Source organism: Hemiscyllium ocellatum, chromosome 40 (assembly GCF_020745735.1).
Source record: "Hemiscyllium ocellatum isolate sHemOce1 chromosome 40, sHemOce1.pat.X.cur, whole genome shotgun sequence".
Classification (NCBI taxonomy): domain Eukaryota; kingdom Metazoa; phylum Chordata; class Chondrichthyes; order Orectolobiformes; family Hemiscylliidae; genus Hemiscyllium; species Hemiscyllium ocellatum.
Window position 1 is genome coordinate 1,025,730 of NC_083440.1, and position 11,641 is coordinate 1,037,370.

Below are 11,641 nucleotides of genomic sequence, written 5' to 3' on the forward strand. Positions count from 1 at the left end.
TGAATATTAAGCCAGTGATTTTGATTGTGATTGGAATCAATAACATACCAAGAGGCTTAAATTTCCTTTTGTCTGTTCAACATCACTCTCTCCACCAGCCCAACACTAAACACTGTCATCCCACGCATGTCCTCTATATCTCTCTTTAGTGTATATTTATTTCTCATATTCATTTTTGTTTTGCTCAACGGTTTTGTTGTCTTCTATTCTGTCTCTCCATCTCTTTGGATGACTCTCACTTTACTTATCTTTGTCAATGCGCCTTTCAAATTGAGTATTAACTTCCCATGCTAACATTTTGTCCTCTACATCTGGTCTATTTCCATTGTCAGCTTATTCACAGAGAAGTGAATGCCACAATGATTCTATCTATCATAACTTATTTCTATTTGCTCACATGGACTCGCCAAATGATCGATATTGCACGGAGTAAACAGAAAGAAGGCACCTTAAACTATATTCTACAAAAACTGACAATCTTTCAGCTCAATTCAAGTGAAGTTCCTGCGACAGTAAAATAGGTTGACTCACGGGTGCACCAAAGCGTGTGAACTGAAACAATACGACAACAGATCTGAACCTGTCATCCTGGCAGAGTGAGGAAATTCTCAGGAAAACGTAGGAGAGAATGTGAAAGAGTCAGTAGAAAACGAATCTCAGTAGTCAGCTACTTGAAATGAATAACATGTCTCAGCAGTAATGACCAAAATAAGACATCAAATCTCATCACAAAAGAATATATTTACAGTGATAGAGGAAATTGTGTTGTCCATCATAATGGTGAGTGTGAACTGGATCATTATGAATCATTGCAGCCTTTAAAACTTGAAATATCTTGACAGTTACATTTCACAGCATCAAACCACTCGTACTCCCTCATCGTGTCATTCACTCACTGTTCACAGGAAACTACTGCCAATGCGATCCTGATTGGCAATAATTTATTGATAACCATATGGGGTTAGATGCACAAGAATCATTGAAAATACACTGCACTTCCCACAAAGCCGAACAAACAGACACTGCAAACGGAGCATCAGGGATTAAAACCAAAAGAACTGGGGATGCTAGAAATGAGAAACGGAAACAGAAACTCCTGGAGAAACTCTGCAGACCCGGCAGAATCACATATTCTGTGTTAGCATCACTAAATAGCTGAAATGTCACAGGATGGAAAATAAAGCAACATACAGCAGATCATTGAGCACCAAACTGCACTGTTAGGGATGGAATAAAACAAGTTACCAGGAACTCCAAATGCTGCCAGAAGAGGATAGTAAATTTCTTCGATCTGATTGATTATTGCATCCCTCATTCTGCTGCAATTCGGACCCTCTGTAGATCAGCAACATCACATCTCTACCTGTCAAATGTCTTTGATCTATTAAAAGCCGAATACTTCTGATTTATACAGAGTATTTAACTTCACTAACAGACATACATTTCTGATCATTAGTCATACTCACTGAAATGAAAACATTACATCAGCAGGAATCGTTTGGAATCATAATATGACAGGTGTAACAATGTCATCTTAAATCCCACAAGTTATTGAACACCCTTTTGGCAACAGATCTGCTTAATGCAGCGTGCGTCGTGCATGCAGGTATGAATGACAGAGTTCGATCTGAGAAACAGCAGCTGATGAGGCATCTTGAGCACAGAACATAGAACATTACAGCGCCGTACAAGCCCTTCGGCCCCTCGATGTTGCACTGACCTTTGAAACCAATCTGAAGCTCATCTAACCTACACTACCCCATTCTCGTCCATATACCTATCCGATGATTATGGGCATGCCCTGAATGTTGGCAAGTCTACTGCTCTCGCAGGCAGTGCATTCCATGCCCCTATTACTGAGTAATCAAACTACCTCTGACATCTTTCCTAATGTATCAGGCTTCTATTTAAAGCCATGTTCCCTCGTGCAAGATATCGCTCTTTGAGGAAAAAGATTCTCACTGTCCAATCCGTCTGATCCTCTGGTTATCTAATATGTCTCAATTAAGTCACCTCTCCGCCTTCTTCTCCCTCATGAAAACAGACTCAACGCCGGTTGCCTTTCCTCATAAGACCTTCCCTCCATACTGGCAACATTCTAGTAAATCTCCTCTGAACTCTTTCCAAAGCCTCCACATCTTTCCTATAATGTGATGAGCAGAACTGGATGCAATCCTCTAAATGTGGCCGCATCTGAGTTTTGTGTTGCTGCAACATAACCTCATTGTTCCGAAACTCAATCTGTCTACCAATACAAACTCACAAACTGTCTGCCTTCTCAACAACCCTATCAACCTGGGTGGCAACTTTCACGAATCTGTGTACCTGGACACCTCGATATCTCTGCACAACTACACTACCAAGAATCTTACCATGAGCCCACTACTCTGCATACCTGTACTCCTTACAAAGTGAAACACCTCACACTTTTCTGCATTAAACACAATTTGCCACCTCTCAGCTCCGCAGCTTATCTGTGTCCCCTGTCACCTAGAACATTTTTTATCAGTTTCCAAAACTCTACCGACCTTCGTATCATCTCCAAATTTACTTACCTATTCTGCAACACCCTCATCCAGGTCATTTCTATAAATAACAAACAGCAGTGGACGCAAAATACATCCTTGCTGTAACCCACGAGGCACTGAACCCCAGGATGAATATTTCTATCAACCATCACCTTCTGTCTTCTTTCAACTAGCCACTTTCTGATCCAAACCGCTAAATCACACTCAGTCCCATGCCTCCGTATTTTCTGCAATAGCCTACCGTGGGGAACCTTATCAAATGCCTTACTGAAATCCATATAAACAACATCAACTGCTTTACCCTCATTCACCCCGTTTGGTCACCATCTCAATGAACTCAAAAAGTTTGTGAGGCATGACCTAACCTTCACAAAAGTGTGTTGACCATCCCAAATAAACTTATTAATCTCTCGACGGTTATAAATCCTATCTCTTATTATCCTTTCCAACAATTTACCCACAGCCAAAGTAAGGCTCACTGTTCTATAATTTTCAGGGTTGTTTCTACTTCCCTTCTTGAACAAGTCGACAACATTTGCTATCCCCCAGTCTTCTGGTACTATTCCTGTAGACAGCGATGACGTAAAGATCAATGCCAAAGGTTCAGCAATCTCCTCCTTGGCTTCCCAGGGAATCCTAGGATAAATTCCAACTGGCCAAGGGGTCTTATCTATTTTCACACTTTCTGGATTGGTTAACACCTCCTCTTTATCAACCTCAATCCTATCCAGTCTAGTAGACTGCATCCCAGTATTCTCCAAGACCACATTTGCTTTTTCTACTGTGAATACTGATGAAATGTATTCATTCAACACTTCCCATCTCTCCTCTAATTGCACGCGTAACATCCCACAACTATGCTTGATTGGACGGAGACTTACTCTGGTCATTCTTTTATTCTTGGTCTAGCTATGATAAGCCTTACAATTTTCCTTGATCCTATCCGCCTTTGACTTCTCATGTCCCCTCCTGGCTCTTCTGAGCTCTCTCTTTAGGTCTTTACTGGCTAACGTGTAACTCTCAAGCGCCATAACTAAGACATCCCATCCTAACAAAAGCCTCCTTCTTTCTCTTGAGAAGATATTCAATTTCTTTAGTAAACCACGACTCCCTCGCTCGACAACTTCCTCCCTGCCTTACAGGTACATCCTTTACAAGGACACACAGAATAGCTGTTCCTTGAAAAAGCTCCATATTTGAATTGTGCCCATCTTATGCATCCTAAATCTTGCCCAATCGCATTGTTAGTGCTTTCCCCCAGTTCTGTTTCTTGCCCTGTGGCATATATCAATCCCTTTTCATCTCTAATGTAAAAATAACCGAATTGTGAGAGAGGGGAATCTTCGGGAGGAGATAGGATTGGCAGTGTGGGGTTCACGGCCAATGAGGTTGAGGCTATGGGTGGGAGATCCCCAGAGATGATGAGTTCGTGGATGGTCTGGGGGATAATGTCTTGGTTATGGCAGGGATGTGAAGTCATAATCAAGGGGGCAGGAAGACGAGGAAACTTCCATAGGAGGTAGAATTGGGCAGTGTGGGGTTCACGGGCAATGAGGTTGGAGGCTGTGGGTAGTACATCGTTAGGAGAAAATATCATTGGGCATTGCAGTGTTCATGGACAATGAGGTGGAACGCTGTGCATGGGAATATTCGGTAGGTGTTAAAATCGGGAAGTGCGGGGTTCATGGACAAGAGGTTTGGAGACTGCGGGTGGGAAATCTGTCGTTGGAGTTAGATTCAGGCGTTACAGGTTTCATAGAAAATGAGGATGGATGCTATGAATGTGAATCTACCGTAGGAGTTAGAATCGGGCAGTGCAGGTTCCACGGACAATGAGAGTGGAGTTTGTGGATGGGAATCATCAGTTGGAGGTAGAATCGGGCAGGACAGGTTTCACGGACAATGAGGTTGGAGGCTATGAATGAGAATCTTCTTTAGAGTTAGATTTGGGCAGTGCAGAGTTCATGGGCAATGAGGTAGGAGTCTGTGGGTAGGAATTGTGGTCACTATCACCAAAGTGCTGACCTACCTCCAAATCGAGTACCAGGCCAGGATCATTAGTCAGTACCAAACCCAATGTGGTCCCGACCCCTTGTTGGCTGGCTACATTCTGAATGTATGTTTGCTCACCCTGCTCGAAGATTAATTTTTAGACATTTTGTCACCAAACTAGGTAACATCACCAGTGAGCCTCCGATGAAGAACTGGTGTTATGGCCCACTTTGTATTTACGTCCTTAGGTGTCCTTGCGTTGGTGACGTCATTTCTTTGGGCGATGTCATTCCTTATGATGATGTCATTTCCTGTTCTGTTTTCTCCGGGAGTGGTAAATGTGATCCAAGTTAATGTGTTTATCGATAGAGTTCTGGTTGGAATGCCATACATCCAGGAATTCTCGTGTGTGTCTCTGGCTTGTTCGAGGATGGATGCGTTGTCGCAGTCGAAGTGATGTCTTTCCTCTTCTGTATATAAGGATGCCAGTGAGAATGGGTCATGACTTATTGAGCCTAGTTGATGTTCATGTATCCTGGTGGTTAGTTTTCTGCCTCTTTGACCAATGTCGTGCTTGTTACAGTTGTTGCAAGGTATTTTGTGAATGACATCAGTTTTGCTTGTCGTCTGTATAGGGTCTTTCAAGTTCATTATCTGTTGTTTTAGTTTGTTGGTGGGTTTGTGGGCTACCATGATGCCAATAGTTTGAGTAGTCTGGCAGGCATTTCCAAGATGTCTTTGATCTAGGAGAGAGTGGCTAGAGTTTCTGGATGTAATTTATCTGCTTGTTTGGGTTTGTTGCTGAGAAATCAGCGGGCTATGCTCAATGGGAACCCACTCTTTTTAAATACACCATCTCGGTGACATTCCTCTGCTCTTTGTAGTTCCTCTGTGCTGCAGTGTGCAGTGGCTCGTTGAAGTAATGTTCTAATACAGCTTTGTTGCAAAGCATTAGTCTAATCTTTAGTCTGAGACAGTTTAACTCCTATTGTGGAGAATACAGGGGTAAGGCTGCCTTTGAGTACTTGCAGTCTGATTCTCAACTCCAGAAGTGCCCAATATCCTGTAGCCTCATACGTTCCCAGGAACTGAGAACAGATATGCTAGGAGGCCACAGGAAAATGGATGAAAGGTTCTTTTTATACTGTTTACCTCCAACCTGTCTCATCAAATCAACTGTTCTGATTTTCAGCAGGGGGCACAGGGAATGTCATGTAGTCAAAGATTTATACAACATCAAAAGAGGTCCATCGGCCCACCATGCCTATGCTGTTCAACAAATACCAAACTACATTAATCCCATTCAGTTGTATTCAGTTCATAAATAGATTCTGTCGTATTTTAGTTGCTCGTTCAGATGCTTCTTCAATGTTGGATGAACACCAGCCTCCATCTCCCTTTCAGACAGTGTGATCCATATGTCTGCCTCCATTTAGATTAAAGCAATTCCTCAGATCCCCTCTAAACCACTTACTCCTCTGAAAACATATGGCCTCTGATCTTAGGTGTGTCTGACATAGGGAAGAGATTATCATGAGCTACTCTCTGTCTGGCTCACACCATGTTGTGTATCTCAAACAGTTTTCCCCCACGATGTCTTTGCTCCAGGGAAAACAAACCCCAGTCGATCAAGTCTCTCCTCCCTTATATAATTCATGAAGTTGGAGATGCCCTTCATCTGCTTTGTTGCCTGTGCCACATGTTAGTGAAGCGAGGAACAGGGAGAGAGTGAAGGTGAACACACAGCTGCAGGGATGGTGCAGGAAGGGAGGGTTTTGGGTTCAATGAGAATTGAGCTCTTTCTGGCGAAGGGGCAAACTCTACAAAGAGGATTGGCTTCACCCGAATCAGAGAGGTACCAATATCCTAGGGGTTTGGGGGGATAGTGGGGAATTTTGCTAATGCTCTACAGGTCGGGGGAAGGGTGTTTGAACTATTACACTACGGTGATAGGTACCTGAATTATAATTCCAGGGTCCAGGAGGTGGAGGGTAGTGAGCTCAGGGATATGTTGACAAGGTCGTGAGAGTGCATCGTTAATCAGGATGTTGGTTTCAAATGTATGTACTTCAATGCCAGGAATATGGTGGGTGATCCTGAAGCATGAGTTGGTACCTGGGATTTCGATGTTGTGGCCATTTCAGAGACATGGCTCGGAGAGGGACAGGACGGTTGTTGATGCTCCAGGGATTTAGATGTTTTCGCAAGAACAGAGACGATGGTAAAAGAGGCAGATGTGTGGCACTGTTATTCAAGGGTAGTGTTACAGCAGCTGAGAGTACGTTTGAGGACTCATTCACTGAGTTAATTTGGGCTGAGATTAGAAACAGGAAAGGGGAGGTCACTCTGTCGGGAGTTTTCTATTCGCATCTGAATAGTTCCAGAGACATAGAGGAAAGAAAAGCAAAGATGATTCTAGATTGGAGCGAGACTATCAGAGTAATTCTAATGGGGACTTTAACTTCCCCAATATTGACTAGGAATACTATAGTTTAAGTAGATTAGATGGATCACTTTGTGTTCAATGTATGCAGGAAGGTTTTCTGACACAATGCGAAGACAGGCCAACAAGGGGCGATGCAATATTGGGTTTGGTACTGGGGAATGAACCCGGCCAGGTGTTCGATTTGGCGGTGGGTTAGAACCTTTTGGCAATAATTAATTTATTATTACTGTAGTGATGGGCAGAGATACGTACATAAAACCGAGAAAGATGCATAACTGGGGGAAAGGCAATTATGATACGATAAGGGAAGATTTAGGATTCATAGGACGAGGAAGAAAACTACAGTGGATGGCACTCTTGAGATGTGGAGCTTATTCAAGGAACAGCTATTGCGGGTAGCCAACACAGTTTTGTGAAGGGTCGTGCCTCACTTACCTTATTGAGATGTTCAAGAAAGATCTTCAAACAGGTGGATGAAGTTAAAGCAGTCGATGTGGTGCATATGGAGTTTAGTAACACGTTTGATACGTTTACCCACGGTAGGCTATTCCACAAAATGAGACGTTTCGGGATTGAAGGTGATTTGGATCAGAAATTGGCTAGCTGAAAGAAGACAGAGGGTGGAGGTTGACTGGCGATGTTCATCCTGGAGATCAGTTACCAGTCGTGTACCGCAAGGATCTTCTTTGTGGCTACTGCTGTTGATTTTTTTTAAATGATCTAGAGTTGGTCGTAGAAAGATGGGTTAGTAAATTTGCAGATGACACGAAGGTAGGCAGAGTTCTGGATAGTACCAAAGATGTTATGGGTTACATAGGGACATCGATAATATGCAGAGCTGGGCTGAGAAGTGGCCAATGGATTGTAACGCGGAAAAGTGTGAGGAAGTTCACCTTGGAAGACGTAACAAGAATGCAGATTACTGGGCAACTGGTAAAATTCTTAGCAGTGTAGATGAACAGAAAGATCTCGGTTTCCTGGTGCATATATTCCTGAAAGTTGCAACCCATGTTAGGAAGGTTGTTAAGAAGGCATACAGTGTGTTGGCGTTTATTGGTAGAGGGATTGAATTTCGGAACCATGAGGTCATACTTCAGGTGTTCAAAACGCTGATAAGGTCCCACCTGGATTGTTGGATTCAGTTCTGATCACCACATTATTGGAAGTATGTAGAAGCTTTGGAAAGGTTTCAGAGTAGATTTGCAAAGATGTTGTCTGGTATGAAGGGAAGGTGTTACGAGGAAAGGCTGAGGGAACTGAGGCTGGTTTCATAGGAGAGAAGAATGTTGAGAGGTGACTATATCGATACGGACACGATAATCAGAGGGTTAGATAGAGTGGAAGTGAGAGTCGTTTTCCTCGAATGGTGAAGGCTAACATGAGGTGACACAGCGTTAAATTGAGGAGGGATAGATTTAGGACAGATATCAGGGGTAGTTTCTTTACTCAGAGATTAGTAAGGGTGTGGAACAGCCTGCCTGCAACAGTCGTAGACTCGCCGACATTAAGAGTATTTAAATGAGTATTGGATATACATTTGGATAATAATGGAATGGTGTACGTTAGATCGGCATCAGATTAATTTCACAGGTCAGCGCAACATCGAGGACCAAAGGCCCTTCACTGCGCTCTAATGTTCTATTGAAACGCCTCCAAAAATCTATTTATTCATGGGGACACTCAACCTGAGTTCAGAAGCAATTCAATATCATGTTGAACTATCCCGTTCCACCAATTCTCTGATTAATTTGCAACCAGCTGAGAGCAGCATAAAGAGGGAAGAGATTCACCTGTCTCTGACAAAAAAAGCATCATTCTTAGGAAGGTATCAACTTTTGTCTTATTAGATAGACCGGGCCGTATTGTTTTCTGCTCCTAGTTTCCCTTGACATTAATCCTATGTGAGTATCTAGTCCCAACACACGGCCCATTTCCCTCAATACCCTTCCTATTCATAAGTCCATCCAAATGCCTCTTAAATTATGCTTTGTACCAGCCTCCACCACATCCTCTGGCAGACCATTCCGTACAGGTATCACACTCTGCGTGAAAAAGCTGCCCCTTAGATCTTTTCTATATCTTTCCCCTGTCACCCTAAACCTATGCCCTCTTGGTCTGGACTCCCCCATCCATGCCTCTCAGGATTTTATAAACCTCTATAAGGTCACCCCTCAGCTTCCAATGCTCCAGGGAAAACAGCCACAGTCTGTTCAGCCTCTCCCTCTTGCTCAAACCCTCCAACCCTGGCAACATCCTTGTTAATCTTTTCTGAATTCTTTCAACTTTCACACATTTCAGAGCTATCTCCTGGTCTGGATGGTCCAGAATTAGTACGCTCTTTGATTCTGACGTTCAGAGCTGTCCCCTGGTCTGACTGAACCAAACTGAGTAGCCAGGGTGACGAATCATCTCTGTCCCAAACCTGTGCAGTTGTTTTGCAGGGGCAACAAGTAATTAAGAAAGCACATGGAATATTGTCCCTCATTGCTGTGGAATGGAGTTTAAAAATAGGACTGTTATGCTGCGGTTGTATAGGGTGCTGATGAGGTCACACCTGGGTACTGCGTACTGTTTTAGTCTCCTTACTTCAGAAAAGATGCACTGACACTGGACCTGGTGTACAGGATGTTCACTGGGTTGATTCTGGAATGGGGAGGGTTGCCGTATGGGGTGGAAATTGAGTAGGCTGGGACTGAGGCGGCACGGTGGCACAGTGGTTAGCACTGCTGCCTCACAGCGCCAGGGACCTGGGTTCAATTCCCGCCTCAGGCGACTGACTGTGTGGAGTTTGCACGTTCTCCCCGTGTCTGCGTGGGTTTCCTCCGGGTGCTCCGGTTTCCTCCCACAGTCCAAAGATGTGTGGGTCAGGTGAATTGGCCATGCTAAATTGCCCGTAGTGTTAGGTAAGGGGTATGGGTGGGTTGTCGCTTCGGCGTGTCGGTGTGGACCTGTTGGGCCGAAGGGCCTGTTTCTACACTGTAAGTAATCTAATGTACTCATTGGAATTGAGAAGAACGAGGGTGAATCTAATAGAAGCAAATAAAATGATGAAGAGAAGAGATGAGAAAGACGCAGTTGAGGCTCCCTTGTGGAAATCCTTTTTTTTCAAAGGTAAAGGTAGATAGATTTCTGAACCGTAAAAGAATTAAGGGTTATGGTGAGTGGGAGAGTGAGATGAGTTGAGTCTATGGAAAGTTCAACCATGACTTTATTGACTGGCACACCGACTGGAGGGGCCAAATGGCTTACTCATACTCCTATCTCTTATATTCTCGAGGGCTTAACAATTGGAAAGAGAATATCAAGTTTTTTTTATAAATGAACTTGTCCAGAGAGTATTTAAAGTAAGTCGAGACTTTCCAGATCAGTGTTACTTTTCAAGTGAGATTACTGCTAAGTATTTTTTTTAATATCAATTCATACCATCAGTGAAACTGTGGAGTCATAACTGAGTAAGGAGTTGCCATGGGCACCCGCATGGGCCTCTTCGTAGGATATGTGGAACAGTCCATCTTCCGCAACTACACTGGCACCACCCCCCACCTTTTCCTCCGCTACATCGATGACTGTATCGGCGCTGCCTCGTGCTCCCACGAGGAGGTTGAACAGTTCATCAACTTTACTAACACCTTCCATCCCGACCTGAAATTCACCTGGACTGTCTCAGACTCCTCCCTCCCCTTCCTAGACCTTTCCATTTCTATCTCGGGCGACCGACTCAACACAGACATCTATTATAAACCGACTGACTCCCACAGCTACCTGGACTACACCTCCTCCCACCCTGCCCCCTGTAAAAACGCCATCCCATATTCCCAATTCCTTCGTCTCCGCCGCATCTGCTCCCAGGAGGACCAATTCCAACACCGCACAACCCAGATGGCCTCCTTCTTCAAGGACCGCAGATTCCCCCCAGACGTGATCGACGATGCCCTCCACCGCATCTCCTCCACTTCCCGCTCCTCCGCCCTTGAGCCCCGCTCCTCCAACCGCCACCAAGACAGAACCCCACTGGTTCTCACCTACCACCCCACCAACCTGCGCATACAACGTATTATCCGCCGCCATTTCCGCCACCTCCAAACGGACCCCACCACCAAGGATATATTTCCCTCCCCTCCCCTATCAGCGTTCCGCAAGGACCACTCCCTTTGTGACTCCCTTGTCAGATCCACACCCCCCACCAACCCAACCTCCACCCCCGGCACCTTCCCCTGCAACCGCAGGAAATGTAAAACTTGCGCCCACACCTCCACACTCACTTCCCTCCAAGGCCCCAAGGGATCCTTCCATATCCGCCACAAGTTCACCTGTACCTCCACACACATCATCTATTGCATCCGCTGCACCCGATGTGGCCTCCTCTATATTGGTGAGACAGGACGCTTACTTGCGGAACGCTTCAGAGAACACCTCTGGGCCGCCCGAACCAACCAACCCAATCACCCCGTGGCTCAACACTTTAACTCCCCCTCCCACTCCACCGAGGACATGCAGGTCCTTGGACTCCTCCACCGGCAGAACACAACTACACGACGGCTGGAGGAGGAGCGCCTCATCTTCCGCCTGGGAACCCTCCAACCACAAGGTATGAATTCAGATTTCTCCAGCTTCCTCATTTCCCCTCCCCCCACCTTGTCTCAGTCGGTTCCCTCAACTCAGCACCGCCCTCCTA